The 16,384-nt window shown below is 45.2% G+C and overlaps 1 protein-coding gene across 3 annotated transcripts in view; it reads left to right on the forward strand.

The window, feature by feature from the left end:
• raly (RALY heterogeneous nuclear ribonucleoprotein) overlaps positions 1-16,384 on the forward strand; it is a 119,337-nt gene that overhangs the window by 100,270 nt on the left and 2,683 nt on the right. The window lies entirely within an intron of this gene.

Raw genomic sequence — 16,384 nt, forward strand, 5'->3', positions numbered from 1 at the left:
AAAAGGAAGCACTGACCCTTTCCTTCTGTCTTATTATCTCATAGTCAGGCATACAGTGGCTTGCAAAAGTATTCGGCCCCCTTGAACTTTTACACATTTTGTCACATTACAGCCACAAACATGAATCAATTTTATTGGAATTCCACGTGAAAGACCAACACAAAGTGGTGTACACGTGAGAAGTGGAACGAAAATCATACATGATTCCAAACATTTTTTACAAATAAATAACTGCAAAGTGGGGTGTGCGTAATTATTCAATACTTTGTAGAACCACCTTTTGCTGCAATTACAGCTGCCAGTCTTTTGGTGTCTGTCTCTACCAGCTTTGCGCATCTAGAGACTGAAATCCTTGCCCATTCTTCTTTGCAAAACAGCTCCAGCTCAGTCAGATTAGATGGACAGCGCTTGTGAACAGCAGTTTTCAGATCTTGCTACAGATTCTCGATTGGACTTTGACTGGGCCATTCTAACACATGGATATGTTTTGTTTTAAACCATTCCATTGTTGCCCTGGCTTTATGTTTAGGGTCGTTGTCCTGCTGGAAGGTGAACCTCCACCCCAGTCTCAAGTCTTTTGTAGACTCCAAGAGGTTTTCTTCCAAGACTGCCCTGTATTTGGCTCCTTCCATCTTCCCATCAACTCTGACCAGCTTCCCTGTCCCTGCTGAAGAGAAGCACCCCCAGAGCATGATGCTGCCACCACCATATTTGACAGTGGGGATGGTGTGTTCAGAGTGATGTGCAGTGTTAGTTTTCCACCACACATAGCGTTTTGCATTTTGGTCTCAACTCCTATGTGCTCTGGTCTCATCTGACCAGAGCACCTTCTTCCACATGTTTGCTGTGTCCCCCACATGGCTTGTGGCAAACTGCAAACTTTTTATGGTTTTCTGTTAACAATGGCTTTCTTCTTGCCACTCTTCCATAAAGGCCAACTTTGTGCAATGCACGACTAATAGTTGTCCTATGGTCAGATTCCCCCACCTGAGCTGTAGATCTCTGCAGCTCGTCCACAGTCACCATGGGCCTCTTGGCTGCATTTCTGATCAGCACTCTCCTTGTTTGGCCTGTGAGTTTAGGTGGACGGCCTTGTCTTGGTAGGTTTACAGTTGTGCCATACTCCTTCCATTTCTGAATGATTGCTTGAACAGTGCTCCGTGGGATGTTCAAGGCTTGGGAAATCTTTTTGTAGCCTAAGCCTCCTTTAAATTTCTCAATAACTTTATCCCTGACCTGTCTGGGACTTCATGGTGTTGTTGCTCCCAATATTCTCTTAGACAACCTCTGAGGCCGTCACAGAGCTGCTGTATTTGTACTGACATTAGATTACACACAGGTGCACTCTATTTAGTCATTAGCACTCATCAGGGAATGCCTATAGGCAACTGACTGCACTCAGATCAAAGGGGGCTGAATAATTACGCACACCCCACTTTGCAGTTACCGTATTTTCACGACCATAAGGCGCACTTAAAAGTCTTAGATTTTCTTCAAAAAGTACAGCGCGCCCTATAGCGCAGTGCGCACTGTGTGTTGTAAGGAGGACGTAGTAGAGAACACCATGAGAACGCTAAAGGGTGAAGTGTGGGCGCAACCCTGAAAATGGCAAAGAGACACGCTTACGAAGCACAGTTTAAACTGAAGGCCATCAGCTACGCGGAGGAACATGGAAATCAAGCAGCGGCGAGAGAATTTAAGATTAACGAATCGATGGTTCGCAAATGGAGGAAGCTAGAAAACAAGCTCCGGCAGGTCAAGAAAACGCAGCTGAGTTTCCGCGGACATAAGGCGAGGTGGCCCGAGTTGGAGGAAAGACTCGAGCGGTGGATCATCGAGCAAAGAACGAGCGGGAGAAGCGTTTCGAAGGTCACCATTCGGCTAAAAGCAGTTTCACTTTCACTTTTTATGAAACGGTGCCATTTTTCCATCCGGACCAGGACTACGGTAGCGCAGCAACTTCCAGCGGATTATAAGGAAAAGCTGGCCATCTTCCGCTCCTACTGCAGCAAACACATCGGCGACAAACACATCCAGCCCAGCCACATCACAAACATGGACGAGGTCCCGCTCACTTTTGACATCCCGGTGAGTCACACTGTGGAGAAGAAGGGGACCAGCACGGTAGCGATACGCACAACGGGGCACGAAAAATCTTCTTTCACTGTTGTGTTTGGCTGCCATGCTAATGGACAGAAACTGCCGCCTATGGTGATTTTTAAGCGAAAGACTTTGCCTAAAGAGAAGTTTCCAGCAGGAATCATCATTAAGGCAAATGAAAAGGGCTGGATGGATGAGGAAATGATGAAAGAGTGGCTGAGGGAGGTGTATGTAAGGAGACCAGGTGGGTTTTTTTCCACGCATCACCATCGCTCTTAATCTGTGACTCTATGCGTGCCCATCTCACAGCCGATGTGAAAAAACTAGTGAAACAAATGAACTGTGAGCTTGCTGTCATTCCGGGAGGCCTGACAAAGGAACTCCAACCGCTGGACATCGGTGTGAACCGCCCGTTCAAAGTAAGGCTGCGAGTGGCCTGGGAGCGATGGATGACCGATGGGGACCACAGTTTCACCAAGAGTGGAAGGCAGCGCCGGGCGAGTTACGCCACAATTTGCCAATGGATTGTAGATGCTTGGGCTAACATGTCTGCTGGCACTGTTGTTCGAGCTTTCGCAAAAGCCGGCATCATTTCCGAGGAGCTGCACGGCACGGAAAGTGACTCTGACAGTGAAGAAAGTGAACCTGGCATGTTTGATGGAGATTTAGCGCAGCTGTTCAATTCAGACACAGAGGATGAGGACTTCCATGGGTTTGATGATAAAAATGTGAGTACCAAACTTCGTTTTGCTCCTGCTTTATTTTTAAATACGCACACTTGTATGCTTGTGTGTTGTTGATGATGACGATTACTGGTAATAAAAATGTGAGTAAGGTACCGAACTCAGGTTTGCTCCCGCTTTATTTTTAAATACGCATACGGTACTTGTATGCGCCCTATAATCCAGTGCGCCTTATGTGTGTGTTAAATACAGTAATGGCACACATAACTGAGACTGCGCCTTTTAGTACAGTGCGTCTTATGGTCGTGAAAATACGGTATTTATTTGTAAAAAATGTTTGGAATCATGTATGATTTACGTTCCACTTCTCACGTGTACACCACTTTGTATTGGTCTTTCACGTGGAATTCCAATAAAATTGATTCATGTTTGTGGCTGTAATGTGACAAAATGTGTAAAAGTTCAAGGGGGCCAAATACTTTTGCAAGCTACTGTATGTAACAGGCAGCTGACAGAGCAAGCTGCAATCCAATACTCTCTCAGCCCATACACATCGCTTATGCTGCTTGTTAAGGACACGTTAGTGTAATTTCTCATTATGCACAGTAAAATCTTGTCAAAAGAAGTAGTATAAAAATGAACAAATGTCCAAACGAGGAACTCAGTGGAGTTTGTGGTATAAAATCCAAACCCAGAAGGCATCCTTGTGTCTAAAACTTTGTTTTTAATTATCTAGTTTTGTTTTGATTTTACTTTTCGTAGTCTACTCTTGTAGTTATGTTAAGGTACAAAAACTGAGAAAGGCTTAGGAAAAGGTCATTCTTTGAGTTAAAATATACCCTTTCTGAACTTTTACTGTGTCAGAAGGCAAACGTTTTTCACATGCAACAGACTTCTCCTACATTGTTTTTTTTTTTAACTTTAAAAGTGCTAGAACAGTGGCATCGTGAGTGGAAGAAATGTGTCCAAGGTCTCACTGTGTTGATTTAGGATGTAGAGGGGTTTCTGCTGCACTCTGTGAGATATGCTGAAAAATGTTATACCCGCAACATACTCGTTAAGTAATTCAGTGGGATCCCTATTATGCATCAGTATGTGACAACTGGACCAAAATGTATCTGATATACTATACTTATTCCAAAATGTAATGCCTTTTAAGCTGTGGAGCTTAAATGCTAGTAATTTCCCAAACATAATTTAGCTACAGATGACACAATTTGTAATAAAGAATAAGAAAAATCTATCATGTGAAATGCTAATTATATTCACGTTTTCAGTTCCTTATTTTGTCCTAAAATTTTCCATAATAACAAAAACTTGAACACATGTAATCAGTATTGTGTGTGTTTTGACTCTTGGTTGATATTCTGTTCTTTCTTTAATGTATTACCTGGGGGTAGCTAATCATGTTTGGAACAAACAATTCCAGTCACTACCAGATTTTCAGTTCTAAAGATTGAGTGTTTTAAGACTCGGAGGCAAAATGTCTGAAATGCTTTGAAGAGGCAAGTCATAGTCAGTCTGGACTTCATCTAGTTCAACCAGATGAACTTACTAGAAATTACCAAACAAAAGCTTTGCACTAGTCATGTAAAATTCCATAAATGTCACTGAGAACTAGGCTTTTGATTCAGAAATAGTTTGATCAGATTCACTGGGAGCTCCGCTGAGTAAACTCACCCACCTCAACAAGTGTTGCTTTTGAACTCGCCAGTCCAGTCCAGTCCAGTAAATGAATGATGATATTAAGTTAAAGGGCCGATGGCATTTTAAAAGCACCTTAAATGTGACAGTGGTCAAAGTATATAAAAGGAGTCAGAAATAATATTAAAAAGATGGAAAATCTGAACAATGTGAAACTGTTTTCTCATAAGAGCGGAGGAAATTTGCAATTTGTGCAGGCTTAGGGCAAGAAGTTATGAAAATAACACATAGCACTGTTCAAATGTACACACACACTCATACACACAGCACAGTCTCTTGCGTGCCTTCGTAAATATACGAGTGACTGAAAACATCCATGGTTAACAACATAAATTTAAAGCTGTGGATTTGAATAAGCCCAGGTCCTTATAATGTTACATGGTTTAATCCCCAATTTCTGCAGCCTGCACTGACTATGTGTAGTTACACAGACATTACTGTATATTGTTGTATATGAGGGAAACAGTGTGGCACTCTATGCTATTTATTTTTCTGTCTTTCTTTTGATTTACCTGCACATTATCTACCACATCATAACATATATGACCAGCTGTAACTGTATATTTAGATTCATGTGTGGTTTTGGAGCCAGTATACAGACATGTTCCTCTACATGAGTACTGCTTTGGTGAGAACACAGTGTACAGTATATCTGTATAACATTATTCCAGGCATTTTCTTACACTTACCCAATTAAGGGTTACCTATCTCCAGTGTTGGGGAGTAACGGAATACATGTACCGCCGTTACGTATTTAGAATACAAAATATGAGTAACTGTATTCCGTTACAGTTACCGTTTAAAAAGGTGCTATTCAGAATACAGTTACTTTGTTGAAATAAATGGATTACACTGCGGTACTTTCCTGTTTCATTTTGTCGCGGGTCAGGACTGTTTGGGTTTTGTTTGACAGCTACGTTCTTTTGTTCCAGGCGGCAGCGTTACGGTTGCCATGGTTACAGGGCGACGCTCTCTCTCTCTGCAACTGTGTGTTTCCTGGGTGAGAGAGCGCCTTTTCGTTGTTGTTGTTGTTGTGCTAAGCTAACAGGCAGAATGCTACAAGCATAGCTCTAAAGAATGTAGCATCATGTTCAGTGTAGTCCGTGCTGCTGGGAGAATGGACTGCCATACACGTTATGTGTCTGTGAGCGCTAGGAGGGAGAAAAAGGGGAGTGGAAAGGTACGAGTTGTCATCGAGCAAAAACGGGAGCTGGAAGCATGTAAATATAATAATAACCACTGCAGCCAAGAAGAGTGCCTGACGAGCCCAGTTGTAAGTAAGCTATTAAGACTCGACTGTACACCGTGTTCGTGTTTTCCTCCGAAAACAACAAGTTCCGTTGGAGCAGCCTTTCAACGCCTCTCTCTGTCTGTCGCAAGAAAAGTTGACCCACACAACAAAGTAGAGCTATTTTTCGGCTACCAGCCGACAGGGACCCCGCCGTATTATGCTGGGCTTACACTGTGCGATTTTTTTCAGTCGCGCGATTCAGCTCCTGCTCAAACTGTACGATTGACTCGCAGGGGTTAGAAGTTCATAGGTCACGATGCAGGGTCTCACACTATACGGCCCGATGCTCTGATGCGACCTGAGTGCTCACACTGTGCGTCCATAAAAATGAAGGTTATAACAGAAATTCTGTCGCTCGCTCTCCCTCTCCGTCTTTCACTCACACAGACACACCACCACCATCAACTTTGCTAAATTGCTAATGAAAAACATTGGTCAGGCAGCTGTGATTGAGCAGCAGTGTCGATCCAACTATTTTCACGGTTGTTGTGGTCGTGATAATTTTGTGAGGCCACATCGAAAGGGCTCGGATGGTTCTACAGGTTGTGCCTCCATCGCTTGTGTCCAGATCACACGCTGCACTGCCGTGCTACGCCGTCTTTTTCGCTGACATTTGTGTTTGCGCGTGCACAGTGTGGCAAACTGCGGTGACACCCTCACGACCAAGCGATTGATGATCGGGAGCTGGTCGTGAGGTGTCAATCGCTTCTCGTTACCCCACGTATACTACACGATGCACGACGCACGATGAAGGCCAAAATCGGGCCGATCGCCAAAACGATCGCACGACTCAAAAATCGGCTCAAAATGGGCCAAAAATCGCACAGTGTGAGCCCAGCATTAGTCAGAGGTCCCTTTACTACAGTTCGGAGTCGCGGACCTTCAGTAATAGTAATAAATCACACAGCAATAGTACATTCACATTGTTGTAAAAAGCATGATAATATTGTAGCGGGTCAGGGCTGTTCGGGGTTCTGCTTGTACAGTTATGTTTTGTGTAAGCTGATACTAAACGGGGGGAGAGGCAGAGCGCCGCACACAAGGAACAGGACACCGTGGAACACAGACGAACAAGCAACAGGCAGGAGAACACACAGGGCTTAAATACACACAGCAGTAATCAGGGGATGAGAGACAGGAGGGCAACACACCTGGGAGAAATCAGAGCTGACGGGACAGGGGAAACATAATTTGAACACACTCACATGACACGGGGACCTTCAGAATAAAACAGGAAACTCAGACACAGAGAACCAGACAAGACACTGAACGAAACAGACAGATTCACAAACAGACAGTGTGACAGCATAGACAGACAGAACACAGGGACCAGGGCAGGCACAAAACAGAAACCTAACAAATGGCAAATCATAACAGAATACATACTCAGAATAAACAAAAGCATAAAGAAACACAAAACACAGAGTCAGCAGACTCAGGACCATGACAACGTAAGAGTTTAGTTTATTATTGAGCACTGAGCATCGGCTCCCCACAGGGCTGTGTGCTGAGCCCCCTCTTGTATTCTCTCTACACCCACGACTGCAGTTCGACCCACAACAACACTCTCGTCATCAAGTTTGCTGATGACACCACGGTAGTCGGACTCATCTCGAAGGGAGACGAGGCAGAGTACAGAGAGGAAGTCCTGAAGCTGGCAGCATGGTGTTCAGAAAACAACCTGGCACTGAACACTAAGAAAACTAAAGAGCTCATTGTTGACTTCAGGAGACACAGCACCGACTTGGCCCCCCTCTACATCAACGGGGAGTGTGTGGAGAGGGTCCACACTTTCCGGTTCCTTGGTGTCCTCATCTCTGCTGACATCTCCTGGACAGACAACATCTCAGCGGTCATCAAGAAGGCCCAACAGCGGCTGCACTTCCTGAGAGTCCTCAGGAAGTACAAGCTGAACTCCAACCTGCTGCTGACCTTCTACCGCTCCTCCATTGAGAGCCTGCTAACCTACTGCATCACGGTATGGTACGGCAGCTGCACCAAGGCGGATAGAGTGAGGCTTCAGAGTGTGGTCAAGACAGCACAGAAGATCATCGGCTGCCCTCTCCCCTCCCTGATGGACATCTATTCCTCCCGCTGCCTCACCAGAGCAGCAAACATTATCAAGGACAGCTCCCACCCTGGCTTCAACATGTTCAGCCTGCTTCCCTCAGGGAAGCGCTACAGGTGCATCAACACAAAAACCCACAGACTCAAAAACAGTTTCTTCCCCCAAAGCGATAACCACCCTGAACTCACACATGCACAGATAACACAGCCCCCCACTTCCCACTTCCTCTATGGACCATCACTGTGCAATACCAATTCTATGTGCAACAACTGAACTGTATATACATAACACTATTTATACCAATTCCATGTGCAATAACTCAACTGTATATACATAACACTATTTATTACATATTACTTGCGGCTTGTATATTGTACATTTTATATATATATATGTTTTTCCCTATGTTAATACTGTCCATATGTACATAGCGCTGCAGAACTGTACCCCCCCCTCCCCCCCAGCATGTTTACACTGAGTAGGAGATGCTCTGTATCTCATTGTACAACTGTATAGTGACAATAAAGGCATTCTATTCTATTCTATTCTATTGGATAAACAAATTGCTAAGCCACAAAGATTTGTTTAAAGAAAAAAATTTAAAGTTCAGTATTTTTGTAGATTTGTGTTGCATTATTGTGATTCTCAATTGTGTACAATGAGGATTCGTGCAAAACATGGCAGACACATTCAGTTCCCATTTATCAAACAACTTTGAAATAACCTGGGGGTAGCTAATCATGTTTGGAACAAACAATTCAAGTCACTACCAGATTTTCAGTTCTAAAGATTGAGTGTTTTAAGACTCGGAGGCAAAATGTCTGAAATGCTTTGAAGAGGCAAGTCATAGTCAGTCTGGACTTCATCTAGTTCAACCAGATGAACTTACTAGAAATTACCAAACAAAAGCTTTGCACTAGTCATGTAAAATTCCATAAATGTCACTGAGAACTAGGCTTTTGATTCAGAAATAGTTTGATCAGATTCACTGGGAGCTCCGCTGAGTAAACTCACCCACCTCAACAAGTGTTGCTTTTGAACTCGCCAGTCCAGTCCAGTAAATGAATGATCTACGGTAGGCCATTTTCTTACTTTAATCCATCGCAGTCTTGTAGTACCAATCCGGGTATTTTAACATCCCACACCAAAACTTTATTTATGACTTGTTTTCTGCTGAATTAACTTCTTTAGTGGAGTTTTACAAGTAAGTCTTCTGAAACAAATGAGTTTATTCAGCTGATATTAAGTTAAAGGGCCGATGGCATTTTAAAAGCATCTTAAATGTGACAGTGGTCAAAGTATATAAAAGGAGTCAGAAATAATATTAAAAAGATGGAAAATCTGAACAATGTGAAACTGTTTTCTCATAAGAGCGGAGGAAATTTGCAATTTGTGCAGGCTTAGGGCAAGAAGTTATGAAAATAACATAGCACTGTTCAAATGTACACACACACTCATACACACAGCACAGTCTCTTGCGTGCCTTCGTAAATATACGAGTGACTGAAAACATCCATGGTTAACAACATAAATTTAAAGCTGTGGATTTGAATAAGCCCAGGTCCTTATAATGTTACATGGTTTAATCCCCAATTTCTGCAGCCTGCACTGACTATGTGTAGTTACACAGACATTACTGTTGTATATGAGGGAAACAGTGTGGCACTCTATGCTATTTATTTTTCTGTCTTTCTTTTGATTTACCTGCACATTATCTACCACATCATAACATATATGACCAGCTGTAACTGTATATTTAGATTCATGTGTGGTTTTGGAGCCAGTATACAGACATGTTCCTCTACATGAGTACTGCTTTGGTGAGAACACAGTGTACAGTATATCTGTATAACATTATTCCAGGCATTTTCTTACACTTACCCAATTAAGGGTTACCTATCTCAACAGCCAAACGGGTACAACCATGGACAGGTCACCAATCTGTCACAGGGGTAACACATCGAGAGGCATTCACTGTACACATTCACATCTACGGGCAATTTGGACTCTCCAACTGACCTAACACTATGCATGTTTTTGGGCTGTGGGAAGCTGCAGTACACAGAGCGAACCCATGCAGTCACAGCAAGAACATTCAAAATCCACACAGAAAGGCTGCAGCCAGATTGAACCAGGATCTTTTTGCTGTGGGGCAGGAGGGCTAACCACCACTCCACCTTATAACAATATTCAACATAATAAATATGAGAACAGTGTTTACACCGTGTAGTGATCCTCATACTTGTATTCCTGCGAGAGTAGCGTTTTTGTCATCTTAGAAATTTTTACATCTGGATCCGAGTGTTGACACAGCATGCAAAGCCCTCCCCCGCGCCCCATTCGGCCAATCAGATCACCGCTCCATCCTGCTCCTGCCCGCCTACAGGCAGAAGCTGAAACAGGAAGCTCCAACCCGGAGGGCGGTGCACTGTTGGACGGACCAATCGGAGTCTGCGCTGCGGGACTGTTTTGATCACGCGGACTGGGAAATGTTTCACGTGGCTGCTAGGGACATTGATGAGTACACAGACTCAGTCTGCGGATTTATCAGGAAATGCGTGGAAGATGTCGTCCCATCCAGAACAGTTAAATCCTTCCCAAATCAAAAACCCTGGATCAACGGAGATGTTCGCGCGGCACGGAGCACCGCCTTTGCCTCCGCGAACACATCGGACTACAAACACGCACATTACCAACTCCGGAAGACGATCAAAGCAGCCAAACGTGAGTACAGGGACAGGGTGGAGCAACAGTTTGACAACCCTCGGAGTATGTGGCAGGGACTAAACACGATCACAGACTTTAGAGGGAAAACCAGCACACCGCAGACCACGGCCTCTCTGTGTGAGGATCTAAACGTATTCTACGCTAGATTCGACACAGCGAACACCATGAGACCGGACAGTGTGCGCACCGCGGATGACGTCAGTGTGCACACTGTGTCTGAGGAGGATGTGCGGAAGTGCTTCAGGAAGGTGAACGCACACAAAGCTACTGGTCCGGACGAGATTCCCAGCCGCGTCCTCAAGTCATGCGCGGCTCAGCTGGCTGGAGTGTTCACGCACATCTTCAACCTTTCCCTCTCTCTGTCTGTAGTCCCAGCCTGCTTCAAAATGGCCACCATCGTCCCTGTACCCAAATCCTCCACCATCTCCTCATTGAACGACTGGCGACCTGTAGCCCTGACCCCCATCGTAAGCAAATGCTTCGAGAAGCTGGTCAGGGACTTCATCTGCTCTGCACTACCCGACTCACTGGACCCTCTACAGTTCGCATACCGCCACGATAGGTCCACTGATGATGCCATAGCCCTGACACTACATACTGCCCTGTCACACCTGGAGAAGAGAGACACCTATGTGAGAATGCTGTTTGTAGATTACAGCTCAGCATTCAATACCATCGTTCTCTCGAAGCTGGACAGGAAACTGCAGGATCTAGGACTGAGCAGCTCCCTCTGCAGCTGGATCCTTAGCTTCCTGTCTGACAGACGCCAAGTGGTCAGACTGGGCAGCATCACCTCATCCCCCATCACACTGAACACTGGTGCTCCACAGGGGTGTGTACTGAGCCCTCTCCTATACTCACTCTACACCTACGACTGCACAGCCACTAATAACTCCAACATCATTGTGAAGTTTGCGGACGACACTACAGTGGTGGGTCTTATCACCAATGGTGATGAGACGGCTTACAGGCAGGAGGTCAGCGCCCTGACCCACTGGTGTCAAGACAACCATCTCACCCTCAATGTCGCAAAGACAAAGGAGTTGATAGTGGACTTCCGGAGGTGCAGAGAAGTACACACCCCCATCACCATCAACGGCGCTGCTGTGGAGAGAGTGAGCAGCTTCCGGTTCCTTGGTGTGCATCTGGCTGAGGATCTTACGTGGTCAGTACACACAAACAAAACAGTGAAGAAGGCGCAGCAGCGCCTCTTCTTTCTCAGGAGACTGAAAAGATTCGGCATGAGCCCTCGCATCCTCAGGACCTTCTATCACTGTGCCATTGAGAGCATCCTCACTGGATGCATCACCACCTGGTATGGCAACAGCACCGCCTACAACTGCAAAGCTCTCCAGCAAGTAGTGCGGTGCTCTGAACGGATAATTGGAGGTGAGCTTGCCTCCCTCCAAGACATCTACAGGAAGCGGTGCCTGAGGAAAGCGGGGAGGATCATCAAGGACTCCAGTCACCCCAGCCATAAACTGTTCAGACTACTTCCATCAGGAAGGAGGTTCTGCAGCATCCGGTCCCGTACCAGCAGACTGAGAGACAGCTTCTTCCACCAGGCCATCAGACTGCTGAACACGTCATAGACACCTCAGCTTCACTACTGGAACTTTAACATTATGCACTCCATACTGTACAGTAATGCCACTGTTTTGCACATGTCTCAACTCTGTATATTTTATTTTATATATTTTATTTATTGTTTACTCTATTTAATTTGTAAAATATGTGTACACACACACACACACACGTAGAAAAATACTTAGTATACACATCCAGAAATGCATATACTATTATATATTGTACATATATTTATTAGTTTCAGATGTAGCCATTCTTGTATTTTGCTTGTTTACATTATTGTATTTTGCACAACTCTGTTGCTTGTGAAGCTCGCACACAAGAGTTTCACTCACATGTACTGTACCAATGTACCTGCACATGTGATGTGACAATAAAAGTGATTTGATTTGATTTGATGAGTTTGTGTTGATGAGGTCCGCCCCGAGTTCCTGAAGGCTCTGGACGTTGTAGGGCTGTCCTGGTTGACACGCCTCTGCAATGTTGCGTGGAGATCAGGGGCAGTACCTGTGGACTGGCAGACCGGGGTGGTGGTCCCCATCTTTAAGAAAGGGGACCGGAGGGTGTGTTCCAACTACAGGGGGATCACACTCCTCAGCCTCCCTGGGAAAGTCTATGCCAGGGTGCTGGAAAGGAGAGTTCGTCCGTTAGTCGAACCTCGGATACAGGAGGAACAATGCGGTTTTCGTCCTGGTCGCGGAACACTGGACCAGCTCTTTATCCTCTCCAGGATACTTGAGGGTGCATGGGAGTTTGCCCAACCAGTCTACATGTGTTTTGTGGACTTGGAGAAGGCATTCGACCGTGTCCCTCGGGGTGTCCTGTGGGAGGTGTTGTGGGAATATGGGGTGTCTGGCCCATTGCTACGGGCCATTCGATCCCTATACAACCGTTGCAAGAGCTTGGTTCGCATTGCCGGCAATAAGTCGGACTCGTTCCTGGTGGGTGATGGGCTCCGCCAGGGCTGCTCTTTGTCTCCGGTTCTGTTCATAATTTTTATGGACAGGATTTCTAGGCGCAGCCAAGTGGCGGAGGGCTTTCGCTTTGGTGGCCTCAGAATCTCATCTCTGATTTTTGCAGATGATGTGGTTCTGTTGGCTTCATCGGGTGAGGGCCTCCAGCTCGCACTGGAACGGTTCGCAGCCGAGTGTGAAGCAGCGGGAATGAGCATCAGCACCTCCAAATCTGAGGCCATGGTTCTCAGCCGGAAAAGGGTGGAGTGCCCACTCCGGGTTGGGGATGAGTTCCTGCCCCAAGTGGAGGAGTTCAAGTATCTCGGGGTCTTGTTCGCGAGTGATGGGAGAAGGGAGCCGGAGATCGACAGACGGATTGGGGCTGCAGCTGCAGTAATGCGGACGCTGCACCGGTCCGTCGTGGTGAAGAGGGAGCTGAGTGTAAAAGCGAAGCTCTCAATTTACCGGTCGATCTACGTCCCTACCCTCACCTATGGCCACGAGCTGTGGGTAGTGACCGAAAGAACGAGATCGCGGATACAAGCGGCAGAAATGAGCTTCCTCCGAAGGGTGGCTGGCCTCTCCCTTAGAGATAGGGTGAGAAGTTCGGCCATCCGGGAGGGGCTCAGAGTAGAGCAGCTGCTGCTCCACATCGAAAGGAGCCAGCTGAGGTGGTTCGGGCATCTGACAAGGATGCCCCCTGGGCGCCTCCTGGGTGAGGTGTTCCAGGCATGTCCCACCGGGAGGAGGCCCCGGGGCAGACCCAGGACACGCTGGAGAGATTATATCTCTCGGCTGGCCTGGGAACGCCTTGGTATTCCCCCGGATAAGCTGGAGGAGGTGGCTGGGGAGAGGGAGGTCTGGGCCTCTTTGCTTAGGCTGCTGCCCCCGCGACCCGGCCCCGGACAAAGCGGATGAAGATGGATGGATGGATGGATGGATGGATGGATGGATTTGATTTGATTTGATTTGAATTCCCTGAAATTGTTTGGAGACACTACTAAATAAATCCTGATACATGCCTTTGCATAATATATGAAACATGAGCACATATGTATATATTTTTAACTGTCTCTTTCAGCTTATACTTGATTAGTTCTACAGATCTCAGTAAAAAGAGAGCTTACAGAATCTTACTTGAGCAAATCTGACTGTCTAAACCAGGGATAGGCAACCTTTCTGATGGCGAGTGCCATTTAAAATTTCCTCAGAAGTCAGTGTGCCATATGATTGCATTAGCAATAAATTTAATAACGCTCCATATGAACAGTTACACAATATATAGAACCACTTTATAGAATAATATTTGTTCGCAGATGTTGGCAGCTATCAGTGAATAGTTATCAGCTATTTTGAAACAAAAAAAGACACTTTTTATCCATAACAAGAATTCCATAACAGCAAATGAACTGTACAACAGAAAATACAAATGCTATTTGGGGTCTCCTCACAACAATGATAAGAAAAATAAACTAAGCCAATATGGCATGTCTGTTAATACACATTAACACACATGTTATGTGATCTCTGGTCTCCCACTCAGAGACACAGGTCTCAGAGTGTCCAGCATTCAGACGGCTACCTGAGGACACTCATGTGAGAGAAAATCTGCTCACACAGACATGTAGAGCCAAATACTGTCAATAAGGCCTCTGCAATGTTCTGAAGACAGTTAAACTTGTCAGGTAGTGATGTCCAGCAGGTGAAAATGCAAGCTCCATGAACACGCACAGCTGTGGATTTCAGCTGCTTCGATGTTGTATTAACTAGCATTAACTCAGCCAGTTAATGCGAGACAAATCTAGCTGCTCATTAAAGATTTCTGGTTTGTTCAGAAAATAAAACATTGGTCCATACACCTGAATGTCCCAAAAATGCATTGTGTCTCGAGTCTACGGATGTATCCGTGTATTTCCGCGTGCTGATGCTGTGCTGAGCAAACAGCTCCTGAAGCTTTTGAAGTGTCGGAGTGTGGAAAGCTAACAACATCCCTCTTACCAGTAGGCTAAGTTATTTTTGGCCAATTACAAGTTGAATCTGGTAGTTGGGGTTATTAGCTAAGATACCGTCATTAAGAAGCGGCACAACTAATGTGTCTATGCGAGCTGATTTGCGATGTGCACCGCTGGCGCGGCCATTTGTTTTTTGATGCACCTTCTCAGATTAATTCACTGCGTGTCGTGCCCAGGGCTGGACTGGGACAAAAAAACAGCCCGGGCTTGACTAAAGACCGGCCCACCAGGTATTAAAGCCATTAAGCCTTTGAATGAAAACAAACGTTGTTGTGACAGTGATGTACAGTCTTGTTGGTATATGTATAATTTCTATACATTTTATGTCAGATAAAAAATTTGGTTGTAAGATTCAGATAATTATTTAATAACAGCCCGACATTTTAAATGAAAATAAGAAAATATTTCTTTGTGCCCCCCTTTCCTTGTTAATGCCCCACCTGGCCCCCCTGGCAACACTTTGCTACACCCGCCCCTGCACAGTTACCAGCTGTCAGGTACTTAGAAAAGGATCCTGGTGTTATTTGTCTCTCAGAAACAGTTCATAACTTCCCTTCAACTCATTCATGTCACCTAAAAGGTAAACCTGTTTCTCCATCACTTGTTCAGCTCTGATGATTCAGTAAGGACATCTCCTGGTTTCATCTTCATGTTTCCCTCTCACCAGATATACAAACCGACATCATGACCAGCAGCTTTTACAGCTGTGGCTCCAGCAAACATCAGCTGATACTAGAAATTAATATTAAATACATTCTAGCAACAGCTCATCAAGCTTAAATGTGCTGCTGTTTAGCGCGACAACCAGCGGTTTCCTCTTTCTGGCGCAAAGTGGGCGATAAACAAACAAGAGAGAAAAGCCGATCAGCTGATCATTGATCAGTTTCATGATCAAAGTAGCAACAGGAGAGGGAGATAATGAGAGAAGAAGAGGCAGCTGTGCTGCGTAACGACACAATAAATCCACCTTTGTGTCTTTTTCTATCCTAGACAAACTGCGTCCCTTCTCAGTTCAACACGAAACGCGCAATAATTTCTCTGAATGCGGGACGATTCCGTCTTTTTACGGGACGGTTGGCAACTCCACTAACTAACCTTATGAATAAAATAAAGTTCACTATCAGTAACATCATAGCACCCACCCAGCTGTATAGAAACTCTGTCATGCTAGCTAGTACGCAGTATGAGTTATTGTAACTGACTGTAAAAAGGCAGCACAACGAAAATAAACTAAACTTGGTTCATATCTGACCCAGATA

This window comes from Mchenga conophoros, linkage group LG5 (assembly GCF_057382185.1).
Source record: "Mchenga conophoros isolate Kocher_MC1m ecotype Shallow Benthic linkage group LG5, M_conophoros_male_GT1.1, whole genome shotgun sequence".
NCBI lineage: Eukaryota > Metazoa > Chordata > Actinopteri > Cichliformes > Cichlidae > Mchenga > Mchenga conophoros.